A 14,982-nucleotide genomic window follows, 5' to 3' on the forward strand; every position below is an offset into this window, starting at 1 on the left:
CCTAGCATGCATACACAAAAATAAGAATAGCGAAAACGAAGCTAAACACATGCATGCACTACGGGAACACCGCTAACACATCGGTCATAAGATCAATAAATAAAACAGACTCTTATGCCAACATACACAAGACTCGAGGGATGACCTGGCACAGTCAAAAATAATAAAGCAAATCCTACTGAACTATCAGAGTTGACCGGGACTGCCTGTACACCATACTGATTCTGCTACCAAAAGCTGACTCCCTGCCCACACTGCCTCTACCTGGAATGATGGAAAGCAAGGTGAGTCGAGAGACTCAGCAAGCGTAAGTAAAGAAAGGCTGAAGGCTACACAAAACCAGAAATCTCTTCCCAGAATAAACCCCCAGGCACACACAAGCTATGAAACGCTGCAACACAATCGCATAGCATAATAAAAACACATATTGGTCCTTGGGGCCCATACAAAACACCTGGCACCCAAGTCCCATACTAACCTGCCGCTGCCTTAAAAGGCAACATAAATTTTCAACAAACCTGCGCGCGCTATCCCAGGTCGGTACTCCCGTCACCCGTCCATGTCGGTACTCCCGACACCCGAGCCATAGGCTCCCTCAGAACGGTACTCCCGTCCGAGAACTAAATACTACCAGTAGCCATGCAATGCACATAGAAATGCAATGGCGTAGTGAGCATCAACGTGATACACCGGCGCCCATACATCCAGGCATCAGGCCATGCTCCGCCCACATAGTAAACCACACGCGATGCATATACCCGTGCTGGATGCAACCTAACCAAGCTAGCATGTCTGTGTCCAAGTATACTCAATAAATGAATATCCCAATATGCAACTCGTACCCATGTGCATATCAAATCATGGATAGCCATATAATAAATTTAAACATGCAGTAAATCACACACTGGCAGAACTAGTCAGCAGTGCCCGGCACCGGTCAACGGCCAGTGACTAGGAGTGTCCACCCGACGGTCCACTTCAGAGCCGTACAATAGTCTACTCCAATGTCACCAACAACCGACCCCTGCCCTACTGCTCGATAGCTCTAACCGAACCATAAATAAATCTGAGAAAATCGTAAATAACCTGCACGTCTAGGAACCTAGTTCCCAGGCTGGTTCAGCATCATTTCCAAAAAGAGTGGAGGCGGTACAAACCCCCACAGGCTCACAATGAATAAAATTCTAGAAGTCTCGGATTTAATTTAAATTAAAGCAAATAAATAATACTTCAACAAATAAGGCTAGGTGCCGAATTAAAGTAAGGAGGTGATAAAATACGAGAAATAACAGGGTCTTTCACGGGAATTGAAGAACACGAGTAGAGGGTTAAGAGCTTGCCTTTACACGACCGTTTTCTCTTTTCCTTGCACTCCCGCTGCAAAGTAAAGCATTTAATAACTATTAATAAAACCCGTTGCTCACATTAATTAAATCCAACCGTGTAATATAAATAATTTAACCGTCTAAAATTCCACGTAAACACACCGTAAATAAAACTCCAACGAGTCTCATATTTAATTTAAATTAAATCACGCTAATAAAATCCTCATTTCGAATAATTAATACGCGATACCGAAATGAATTAAGGGAAGACGAGGGGATCATAAAATGGAAAGAGATTGTAAGGGTAGATGAGAGCTTGCCTGTATCTAGTCGTTTACAGCGTTTTCCCGCTTAAACACCACTAAATTAATACACGCTGCAATAGATTAAACTCCCAAAATTAATAAAAATAGGACCCAAAATAAAATTCTAATCGTGTAAAATTTATAATTTAGACATATCACACTTCTACTAATTTTTACCCACGTACCTGATCATTTCCTTTGCCAAAAAAATTTCAAAATTCTTTTATTTTTCCTTATTTTCTTTTCTTTCTTCTCTTTTCTTTTCCTTTCTTTCTTTCCTTCATTTTCTTCTTCTTCTTCCTTTCTTCTCCTCCTTCCCGCGCCCACTGCTCCCTGCGCGCCTGCATCTCCTTCTTCTCTTTTCTTCCTCTTCTTTTTCTTTCTTCTTCTTCTTCTTCTTCCTTTCTTCTTCTTCTTCTTCCCACGGCCGAACCAGCACCCTGCGCACAGCCACCTCACGGCCATGCCCAGTCGCCTCCGCGACTGCTCTGCCCTACGCCGGCCATCGCGACCGTCTTCCCCGGCCACCATTGAGCCACCGGACGCAGCCCGCTACACTGCCTTCGCCACCGCCGTTGGTTGCTCGGCTGCCATGGCCGAGCTTCACTCGGAGCTTCCATGGCTTCCACGTCCCTCTCTTTCTCGTTCCATCTCTCTTTCTCACTCTCCCTCGCATCAGCTCTCGACCCAAAGTTCTCTCCCGAGCTCTTTTTCCTTCTCATAATCTCTCGGTTCTCTCATCACCTCTCATTCTCTCTCTCCTCTGTTTCCCATCTCGGCCAGAAGCTTCAAGAAGCTTCAATGAAAGACACAAAAATAGCAAATTTTTTTTGATACTTAGCACACGCACCGCCTCTCATTTTAACAAATTAACTAATTTAATTAATTTAATCTCATTTAATTAATTGGGGATATTACAGGTTCAGTCTTTGCTTCCGCATTTGATGTGTAAAATGATTCTCTTTCGAGAAAATGTATGAAAATTTTGGGATAAATATAAGAAATGATATAATTTAGGATCAGTTTGAAAAGAAAAAATTTATTATCCCAAAATTATCCCAAGTTATAACATGCCCGAAAAGCGAGGCGTTACAACTATACTACCTCACAAATTTTATAGGGTGATTTGATTTTTTTGATATGTCTAAATATTCATAAATTATATAAAAAAATTTCTTTTTTAGTACAATTATTTTTTTCTTTTTAAGTAAAGTTTTTAATTTATTGTAGAATTGCCAAATTCATATTTTTGCTTTTATATTTTTTTTTGTGTGCCCACTTGAAAATACAGAGTATAATCAAAATAGTAAAAAGTTTAAATTATCATATGAAAAAGTTAAAATATATAAATTTAAAAATATAATAAAAATAATAAAAAATTCAAGTAACCGTATGAGAAAAACATGAATGCAAAAATATAGGCTCCCTATATAGAATTACTTAAAAAATAGATGAACCCTTTCTGATTGTTATTCTATTTTTATTTGAGACCACTTGTGCATACCATTAATGGTGAGGAACACATTGATGCTGAATTAAACTCCTCTCCTCATAATGGGCATCAAGGGAGGGGCGCTCGTGATGGTGCGAAATAACAAAAAAGTTAACATCATTATTAAAAAAAATATTTTATTTGACGATTTTTTAGAAGGTAATACTAATAAAGATTTTGCCTGGTAATTGCATATCTCTTTTTATATTTATACATTTTTATTAGTTGTTTAAATCTCTTAATATAATTTTTTATTAAAATTTGAGAAATGCCTTAATTTAAACCTAGAGACACTTTTTATTTGTGCTTAATGAAATTCTTACTTATAAGATTTTTTTTTTAATTTTTTTACTAACTCTTTTTTTATTTACAAATAAGATTAAACTATCTCGAACCTAGTTGAGAGCAATTGAGACTTGTAAAATATGAACTTGAGAACTCAAGCTCATTAGCGCCACTACTAATCATTAGATACGCGTCAAAAGCCTATAAATACTTAGAGAGAGTGATATGTGAAGATAATCATAATTATCTCTAAGTTTTATTTGATGAGTAATCCGGCATCGACATCACAAATGTTAATATTCACATTAAAAGTCATATGATGCTTATTAAGATCAAGAGTTCCAATCTCAAAATGAAGCCATATAAAGTTTTATTTAACATTTGTATAAATTTGGAATGAATATATAATGATTGAATATATAATGAATATATAAGCTGATTAGTGATTAATATGAATTATCAGACCAAAAAGATAATAATTTATTTAGTGAATAAAATAACTCATTGATTCAATATTCTTGAAAAATTCTTAAAAATATTCTTATCATCATCTTTCCATAGTGGAAGAATATATGTACAATTATGATGTATTCTCATTTCAAAAAGGTAATAATTTATTTAGTGAAAAAAATTCTTTATTAAATATACCAAAATTTTTAAAAATATATATCTATTCTCATCATCCTCTTTTCCAAGGTAACTGTAGTGTCCGACAAGGTGAGTGGTAGTTGATAATTTGGGGAGAAAGTGATTTTTGTATGGACAGATTAAGTCCTTCACAATTTGAGGAGAAAGTGATTTTTGTATAAAAATAATTTCTACACCTACTCAGTTTCTTCTAATCAGGTCCGTATTCAATTTATTACATATAATGAAATAATTTATTACTTAAATATTTAAGTTAGTGTAGAATTTCGTTACATTTTCTTTCATACAAATTTTTTAAAAAAAATTATACACACATTCATATGGGAATCTCAATAATGGTATCATCAATCCATTAATTAAATTTGCTAGAAAAATTTTGAAAAAATATTTATATCATCATCTTTTACCTTGTTGAAGAATATAATTTTGTAATTAAGATGAATTTTTCATCCCCACAAAATAAGTTTGCATTCTTTTTATTGTTTTCAGATTATTTTTCATCCCCAATTATTTAGTTATTAAAAAAAAAAACGAAGTAGTAGAATGTTGGCTAGTTGGAAGTCGTTAGGAAACCCTCGTAGGGGTCTTTCCCAAGTAACCCCATGAGACCGTTTCAAGAGCTTTTCTTGAGTTTCAAAGATATAGTAGTTCACATGGGACTCTTCAAATTATGGCATTTTAAGAATACATCAACTTGCCTCCAAAGTCTTTCTCTAGAAATCTTGAATGGACTATTTTAAAAGATAAAAGGATGTTCTTTTATCTATCAAGATTTATAAATCTCTATAAATAGGAAATGATTCCTTCAATCAAGGTAAACCTAAAACTCTATTGAGACTATACTTTTACTATTAAGACAACATACTTTTTCAGTGAAATTAATTTAAGTATTGAAGGATTCGTGTGAGAGACACCGCATGCCCTTAATTATCTTTTGTTTTACAGGTTTCTTGAAGACTGAAAGCTGAAGTCGAACACTCTCTCGTAACTATAAATTTATTGTTATATCTCGATAACAACAATTATAACAAATCTTTGAATGATCTTACCAATACATGAAGGCCCATTTTGTTTTAAATGTTGATTAAAAATATAAAAACTAAACTACAATTTCCAAGCACCACCCAATGAGTATTTATTTGGAATCTCACTCTCTTTCTTTTTTTCTTTTTTTTTTGTACTTGCAAGCACAAGCTTGCCCCTAGTAAAGATTAAATAAAAAACACTGATATAATATTTTTTTAAGAAAAATAAAATAATCTCACAACTTAAATTGGCTATGACTTTAAAATAAGAAATTGTCGGTGACACAAAAAATTATGTCATGAGCATGTACCAAAAGAGGACAAAAAGGAGGAAAATGGGAAAATTAAACTGCAATTGTGAAGTGTCCAATGTTTTACTTTTTTTGTTTTTTACTTCCACGTACATAATACTAGTGAATCTCTAGTAAAGATTAAACCAACAAGATTGATATTGTATTTCTTTAAAACAAATTCCCACAACTTAAGTTTGCTTTGATTTTCAAATTAAAAATTATCGATATTGTTGAAGAAATAAAATGAAAAAATAAAAGATCCAATCATACTTAAACACAAGAGATTTTACTTGAAAACCCTAAAAGGAAAAAATTATGGTCGTTAGGACGACAGAGAAAAAATATTATTATATAGTAAAGTTTACAACTACAAAACTCAGTATTCTTTCTTTAAACCTAAGTCTCAATTACATTCAATTCTTATCTCTTACTGATCTTTCATAAGTGATTTGTACACGTTAAATAACAAGCCAAACATCTTATTTATAAACTAGTTTTCTTATTTGTCAAGGTTAAGATTTTTTTGCCTAACAACAATTAACGGTTGACTAAAAAATAAGATTACAAACTAAACAAAAAATCAATATTAAGAAAAAAAAATAATCTTTAAGACTAATTAGAATTTCTCATTGAAAATCTTAACAGATAACATAGAAAATTATGTCAGGAGCATTCACCAAAACATGATAAAATCATAGTGGGAAAGAGGAATTACTCAACAACAACGAGAGAACACAAACCATATCAAAACAAGAGACATGCATGTACTCAACAAAGCAAACACTTGATTTGAGCAATACAAATAAGATAAATAGAACCCATTAGAGATTTGTGGCTTTGGGTGATTGAAATCAGAAATTAAATAACTTGAGTCGAACTCCTTAGTGCACAGTCAAAGAGGGAAGAGAACTTAGATACGAGAAGAAAGAAATTAGGAAGAAAGGCTCACCAAAGAGATTGGATTACGGAGATTGCTAGTAATCTATTACCAAAATAACTTCTTACAGAAATGAGCAAAAAACAGTTCCATTGTTTGTTCTTATAATTGCTATGGATTGATTCTCTCTTTATTTCTCACACAGGGTGCTGAAGTTAGTCCCCTTAATTTATTCTTCCATGAACTTAGTAAAGAATAGGAAGAAATGCTCAAAGCTTCTCATAACACAAAATAAGTTTTGTAGGTTAAGTTTCCAGTTTGTGATGAGCATTTCGCATTTTGTATGTTTGATTAGTTGGTTTTGGATCTCTTTGATTGTTTTGGTGTTTGCTTGTTGGGTTTCGATCAGTTTGGTCCTCTGTGAGTTGCAGAGTAATTCTTCTTTTGCTGCTAATTTGGGGTTTTCTAGTTCATTCTTGGATTTTGGTATGCTCTTTGTTTTCTGATGAAAGAAACAAAGAAATATAATACGAATGTTGTGGGATATTTATAGTTAATTTGTGATAATGTTTAATTTAAAAGTCTTGGTGAACATAAGTTTTGAGAATTTCTTGCGTTTGTCAAGCAAAACATAGACAGAAAAAAAAAAAAAAAAAAAAAGATAGAGAAAACATTCCACACTTTTGTCATTTTCAATATGTTTGTTAAATTTATTTAGTGATCCTTATAAAAAAAATCACGTGATTTCTTAACTGTCACTTCCTAGATATACTTGTCTCATCCCCTCAAGATAAACATATATTGGACCTTATAAATAAGAAAAATGACGCTTATGTTATCTAATGTACATTCTAAAAAATTTAATAAATAGTTTGATAAAAATTTTAGAATGTTTGTTAGTCTTATTTTGATTATTCCATATCTTGATCTGAAAAGTATTTTAACTTTATTTTAATACAATCTTATCTTACTCATTTTAACTTTAAATTGGTCATGTCTTTAAAGTAACAAATCCTCAATAACACATATAATTATGTCATGACATCCACCAAAACATAACAAAATCAAATGCACAACGAAATCATCCATATGAGGAGAAAGAAAAGCTCACCAAAAAATAAAAGCAAGAATTAGACACAGAGATTACTCAACTTTGCTTTACTCACAAAGATTACAGATGCTAGAGAGAGAGGGGGGGAGAGAGAGGAGGGGCCTGTGAGTGAAAAATAAAAACAAAGAGAAATTGATGGTATTTGGACAATAGAGTCCAAATATAGAAATTAGGGGACGTTTAATAGCTCAAATTTTTCAAGGAAAAGGTAAGATTGCATTCTCTTTACTGTTTTTAAATCATTTTTAGTTTTCAATTTTCTAAAATAATGAAAACGCGTTCTCTTTACTGTTTTTAAAAATGTATTTTTGAAAATAAAAAAAAAAATTATAAAGAAAACTCAAAACAACAAAAAGTTGTTTTGAGTGTTTTCATCCAAAACAAACTCAAAACTCAAAACATATTTATTTATTTATTTATTTATTCATATTTTATTATTGTAATGGAAAAAATATCATAAAATTTATTAATTTTAAAATGTATATTTTTTTAATAATATATTAACATTAAATATTTATAATTTACTTAATAATCAAATTTATTGAATAAAATATTATTAACAAAATATTTTCAAAATTTCAAAAAGAACGCATTTTCTAATTTTCTATTTTGAAAAATAGTTTTTCAAAATAACAAAGAGAATACGTTTTCAATTTTCTAAAAACAGACTACCAAAACAGAAAACTAAAAATGAATTCAAAACTCAAAACTAAAAATTGAAAAGCAAAAAGAACGCACCCTAATTTTTTCACTCATTTTTTAACTTTTGCATTGTTTGATAGCATTTTTTTTTTTTTTCAGGGAACTCATTTTCCTATTAATGGTCACGTGAAGCCATTTTCCTTCAAATTAAGAAAATCAAATTCCTTGAGAGGGAGGAGATGGAATTTTCCTAGCAATTGAAAAATGGAGATGTGCGGTTGCTAGGACGAGCAGGGCAGGCTGGGGGGTTTGGGGGGGGGGGGGGGAGGATTTGGTTATTTAATAAATATAAATATATGCATAAAAAGTGAATATGTTAAATTTGGGATGGTTATTTAATAAATATAAATATATGTATAAAAAGTGAATATGTCAAAAATTTAATAATTAATAAATATAAATATATAAAAAGTGAATATGTCAAAAATTATATATAAATTATTTCTCTAGAAAACAAAAAAAAAATTAATTTTGTAGTTTTATTTTTTGAGAAAATAATTTAATTAATTTAAAATACATTATTATTTTAATTTTTCTGTACAAGATTTAATATTTTTTAATATATTTTCACTATTGAATTCCATGGAAAATGTGTCATTTTCCATGAAAAATAATGCCTATCAAACGCGAAATGCCAGGAAAATTATCCAATTCTATGGAAAATATTACCAATCAAACACCAAAAAATGAAAAATAACATTATTTTCTAGGTAGAAAATAATACCAATTAAACAGTTTAAATTTTCAATTTCCAGGAATTCATTTTCCCTATAATTCAATTCCTTGGAATTCATTTTCTTTCCACTCAAATTTCACCCTTACAATCAAACGCACCCTTACACTTCAAGTTTGGCTTAATTATCTTATTTTAAAATATCACTTTATTGATAAAGGCTTTGGGACACCAAAATGAGGTGTTTGCTCATATTATAATATATACACTAGGGATGATTATATTTTATGCATAAATAAATGATTATATAAAGAGAAATAAATGTTATCTAAATTTTTTGATTTGAGCTCAACTCCAAAGAAGCTTGCATATTGTTTGATACTTTGATTCGATTAGATAGGCTCAAATGATATGCACATGAGTCAATATTAACCAACTTGAGAAAAGTAGCTCACGGTTGTTAAAATTTCAATTTAATTCATATGATTTTATATGTCAAGAACCTTTAAACAACTTAATGCTCATATAAAATTGAAATTATAGTTAAATTGGAGTGAATCGCAATTCAACTAGATAAAATCAATTGAATCCCATGTTGGACAACGATATTACCAATTTTAACTTTTATGCATAGAAAGGTAAGGGACGATTTTTTTTTTTTTTTTTTGTCTCTAACCAACATAATATTAACTTTGATTTGAGGGCTATCATCTACCTTTGCGAACCCTTATCTCTCTCATCAAACACCTTCGTCACAGTCTTTCGTCATTCCACCTTGTCACATGGTTGTTCGATGCTTGCTACCACCATCAATTCACAAAAACAAATTGGCATTTCTGCGCTCACTTGCTCGGTGCCAACGTTTCTGTACAACACAAATCGATTCACAACTCTGATTGCTTGGTGCTATCGTCGATTTAGCTTAAAGGGATATACAACTTCGTATGTTTCTTCTTTTACAATTTCTTGATCTAATGTGGTGATTCTTGTCCGCTACAACTTCATCTGCTTTTATTAATTTGATTATTGTTACTTTCCTTAATTTAAATGTGAATTATTGTTGGTTTCGTTAAATGATTAAATATTTGTTAGAGCTTTTATAATAATTATTAATTGTAATGTAAAATTTTAATAATGTGTATTGTTTTTATTTATATTAAGTTATGACTTATATGGCTTATGAGAATTTATATTATATGAGCTAATATTCAGAGTTTTCATCATGGATGGATGAATGGACTTAATATTTAGAAGTTTCACATTATTTAGTATTTTTGAAATTGATAGATGAAATTATTCTAAAATAAGTACAAGCATTTCATTCATAATAATAATAAAAAAAAGTTGTAATAATCATGTTATTAAGGAATATTAATTTATTTTTTTATAAAATTATGTCATTATAAACTTATATTTAAATAGATTAAGAGTATTTTTAATTATCTCTAAAATCTTATAATTTTATTATTTGAATATACGATTCGATTTTATAGACCATCCATCGATCTCACTCAAAATCTCAATTTTAACATGGGTAGCTCGTGAGGTTGACTCATTAGCCAAACTTATTTGATTACTCAATTTAACCTAAATATAACCACAAAAAAATTACTTCAGCACACACAAAATTGATCGCTTGAGAAAGAAAAATGAATGTATATTCAACTATTGGATAATTTTGAATTAATTTAAGTTTACTATAGGATATTTGTTAGGGAAAATTAAATTTCAAAATACAAAAAAATAATGTATAATTAATACTCATTGAAAATCCTTTTGATGTATCTATTTGAGTGTAAAAAATGAGTATACATTAAAATTTGACGAGAAATAAATTTGTAAGAGTTAATAACATTACAAACTAATTATCAGTAATATGTCATGATTATAGATAAACACGTAAAATAATCAGCTAATACCTCCAAAGACGTGCTTTCAATTTGACGAGGAAAATAAGTAGCGTTGGATTGGAGACATCCTAAGACACATTGTATAAATTGGAATTGAAGCCAAAACAGCCTTGGCGACTGTAGTCCTGCCACTGAATTGCAGGGCTTCCAATTGTGAATCAGGAAATCGGATGCTTCCGAAGAAGCTCTTCTTCCATAGGTGGGGATTCCCGACTACTTGGCATCAGGTCTGCGTTCATCTCACCCCTTTTTTCTGGCTCTGTTTGGTGATTTTATATAAGTATGCATGCAGTTTGCTCGCCTGTTAAGGTTCATAGCTCAAAACTCTTCAAATTCAGGACCCAACTGTTTCCATTGATTGAAAATCTGAAAGAAAATAGGAATACCATCGAAAATCGCCCTAAATTGTGAACAACAAAAAGAAGGTAAAATTGCAAACAACAATGTAAAAGATTATAATTCCTAATCTGACAACTGTTTCCTACCAAAATGAGGGGAAAATAGTGTCCTCCCTTCATGTTCCCAGTGGGCTCGACCACTCCAATCAGATGTTCCTTGTACTTATCTGTTAAAAACAAACATGGCGCAAAAGAGGTAAGACTTACAAATTTAATTGATATAACGTGAGAAATTAACCGTCTTAGATTGTCCAACACATAAAAACGTGGTTATATCCAACCTTAGGTAACCCCCACTTAAGCGGACAAGAAGTTACCACCAAAGGAACATTCATGTGCTGCAGGAAGAAAGGCTCAAATATGATGATGGAATTAGTCAATTGTATTTACAGATAATAACACTTCAGGAAATTGTAAAGTGAATAAAACTGAGAAAAACGAACCAATTATTGACAACAACAATCACAATTCTCAATTCCATTATTAGGAGTAGTTGGGTATAAAATGGACAGCCGGTTACTTTTCTTGAAGATATTTCAGTTTAGGAAGTAAACACTTAAAAAGCACATGATTTCAAATCGAGCAGTGAAGAAACTCATTAGAGTTCATTCTACTTATTTTACTCACAGCTTGGAGTACGTAAATGACTGACTGACAGGAAAAGAATTAGTATAAACAGACTCAATGAATAAGAATTAATATAAGAAATATGGTGCTTTGCAAGTAGGAATCAGATGAAGCCTAGTGGTGTAAAGAAAATGAGTAATTTTATGCAAATTGAATCAGATTATCACAAAATGATACCATCTTAAGACCATTCAATTTCAAATCAAATTATTCACAGTTTTTCTGTGTGAATATTAAGAATGAAAATATTCACAGTGATTTCAGTATCATATTCAAGTTTTCTCAAGCTTTTGAGTGCTTGAGAACACCCCTGCCATAAATTCACGTACCCAATGAGAATCATATTCAGTTTTCTTGTATTTATACACATGCATAAACACAGAGAAGGATGATGCATGCCGCACGGTGATGGAAAGAAGAGCCAAGAGAGATGATAAAAATATGCATAACAGAATCCATTTCAACTTATATGAATTCAACATGAGCACCTGCAACTGTTTTCCTACAGAAAGGAGCGGGAAATAGCACTATTTTTTGTTCGTTTAGTTGCTGTTCTTTCTTCTCCCTCATATGTTCATGCAGGGTGCTGAATTTAGTGATAAATGCACCCCCAGACTTTAGCTGAGCTGCACAAGTCGATGAATGGGATTTTCTTGCACTGTCTAATTAACAAACAACCAACAATCCATGATCTTTGGTCACTCTTGTTCCTGTTTAACTCAAAAAGATCGAACAAAATATAACTGTACACCAGATTTTAGCCGAGTTGTACAAGTCAATAAGATCTTCTACAACCAACAAAATAACTTCCTACCAAAATGAGCAAAAACAAGTTCCATTTTTTATTCTTATAATTGTTATGGATTAAATCGCTATTTCTCATACATGCTGCTGAATTTAGCCCCCTGGATTCCTCTATGAAGACAGAAAAGAATGGGAAGAAATGCTCAAAGCTTCTCATAAAAGAGAATATAGGTTTCATCTGTGTCTGAGTCAGAAAATATGCTGTCAACTGAATAATGTGATTCATCTTCTCGACTCGGCTTCTCACCACCGGCTGAAACCTCTGTTTCACCCGTAACACTGAGGGAATGGCTTCTTTTCAAACTCTTCAGCAGCCGAGAGATTCGCTGAAACTGAAGCCATTTCATTTGGCAAGCTACTAGGGGCGGAAGACAATGACAATATAGCATTGGCTATGGCATGAATAGAAGAGGCACCACTAGCATTGCCATTAACATCAGATGGGTGCTTAGTAGTTTCAGTTTCTGACTCAGACACAGATGAAGATTACAATCCTGAAAATAATGATGGTTCTGCAGTGTCCTTGGAGAGTTGTTTTGCTTTTTTCACAAAGCCGGAGCTTCTCCTGGACGAGCATGGTTCGCGGTGCAAACATTGTTCAACTGCACAAGCCGGAGGATCTGAATCGAAAGGCAGCGGCACCGACAGAAACAAGTCAAATTCTGAGAAAAGGGGCGGGACTAAAAGGATCCTCATTGATCAGGCACCACGTGTTCTGACCATCCACCTTAAGAGGTTCATCCAAGGCGCTGACAGTTCCCTGAGTAAACTGAAAGGCCATGTGGATTTTGGATATACACTCGATCTTGCACCATTCATGGAGCCAAGGTGAGTTTTTAACCCTTGAATTCAAAGCCAAAATTCATCCTCTCTCTCTTTTTGCCTTTCATGAGTCATGACTGCTATTTGGTCACTGTACACCACAGGAGCGTGGCAACAGGTGAGTACAAGTATCGTCTGATCAGCGTGGTGGAGCATTTTGGGACATATGGCAAGGCCACCACGTTGCATATGTGAGAGATTTGAAGATTGAGAAGGGTGACGACAACAAAAATGTTAATTCTTGTGGTATCGTGTCGCCGATGCTAATGTCAAAGAAGCTTCTCTGGAAGAAGTCCTCTGCGCTGAAACCTATATTCTCTTTTATGAGAAGCTTTGAGCATTTCTTCCCATTCTTTGCTGTCTTCATAGAGGAATCCAGGGGACTAAATTCAGCACCTTGTATGTGAAATAGCCATTTAAACCATAACAATTATAAGAACAAAAATGGAACTTGTTTTTGCTCATTTTGGTAGGAAGTTATTTTGTTGGGTTGTAGAAGATCTTATTGACTTGTACAACTCGGCTAAAATCAGGTGTACAGTTATATTTTGTTCGATCTTTTTGAGTTAAACAGGAAACAAGAATGATCAAAGATCATAGATTGTAGGTTGTTTGTTAATTAGACAGTGCAAGAAAATCCCGTTCGTCGACTTGTGCAGCTCAGCTAAAGTCTGGGGTGCATTTATCACTAAATTCAGCACCCTGCATTAACATATGAGGGAGAAGAAGAACAGCAACTAAAAGAACAAAAAATAGTGCTGTTTCCCGCTCCTTTCTGTAGGAAAACAGTTGCAGGTGTTCATGTTGAATTCGTAATAAGTTGAAATGAATTATGTTATGCAAATTTTTATCATCTCTCTCGGCTCTTCTTTCCATCACTGTGCTGCATGCATCATCCTTCTCTGTGTTTACGCGTGTATAAACACAGGAAAACAGAATATGATTCTGATTGAGTATGTGAATTTATGGTAGGCGGTGTTCTCAAGCACTCAAAAGCTTGAGAAAACTTGAATATGATACTGAAATCACTGTGAATATTTTCATTCTTAATATTCACACAAAAAAAACTGTGAATAATTTGATTTGAAATTAAATGGTCTTAAGATGGTATCATTTTGTGATAATCTGATTCAATTTGCATAAAATTACTCATTTTATTTACACCACTAGGCTTCATCTGATTCCTACTTGCAAAGCACCATACTTCTTATATTAATTCTTATTCATTGAATGTGTTTATACTAATTCTTTTTCTGTCAGTCAGTTATCTATGTACTCCAAGCTGTGAGCAAAATAAGTAGAATGAACTCTAACGAGTTTCTTCACTGATCGATTTTGAAATCACGTGCTTTTTAATTGTTTACTTCCTAAACTGAAATATTTTCAAGAAAAGTAAGCAGCTGTCTATGTTGTACCTGACTCCTCCTAATAATGGGATTGAGACTCGTGATTGTTGTTGTCAATAACTGGTTTGTTTTTCTCATTTTTATTCACTTTACAATTTCCTGAAGTGTTATTATCTGTAGATACAATTAACATATTCCATCATCATATTTGAGCCTTTCTTCCTGTAGGCACATGGCTGTTCCTTTGGTGGTAACTTCTTGTCCGCTTAAGTGGGGGTTACCTAAGGTTGGATATAACCACGTTTTTATGTGCTTGGACAATCTAAGATGGTTAATTTC

The 14,982-nt window shown here is 32.7% G+C and overlaps 1 long non-coding RNA gene across 2 annotated transcripts; it reads left to right on the forward strand.

Moving 5' to 3' along the window:
• The first annotated feature begins 10,740 nt into the window (after positions 1-10,740).
• Positions 10,741-14,020, forward strand: LOC127811862 (uncharacterized). Of its 2 annotated transcripts, none has more exons than XR_008025791.1 (3): positions 10,741-10,873; positions 12,054-13,303; positions 13,402-14,020. It is a non-coding gene; the product is annotated as an uncharacterized LOC127811862 (long non-coding RNA). The 2 variants fall into 2 exon arrangements; XR_008025792.1 differs by having other exon boundaries at positions 10,745-10,873; positions 12,595-13,303.
• Positions 14,021-14,982: the final 962 nt, after the last annotated feature.

This window comes from Diospyros lotus, chromosome 10 (assembly GCF_014633365.1).
Source record: "Diospyros lotus cultivar Yz01 chromosome 10, ASM1463336v1, whole genome shotgun sequence".
Lineage (NCBI taxonomy): Eukaryota > Viridiplantae > Streptophyta > Magnoliopsida > Ericales > Ebenaceae > Diospyros > Diospyros lotus.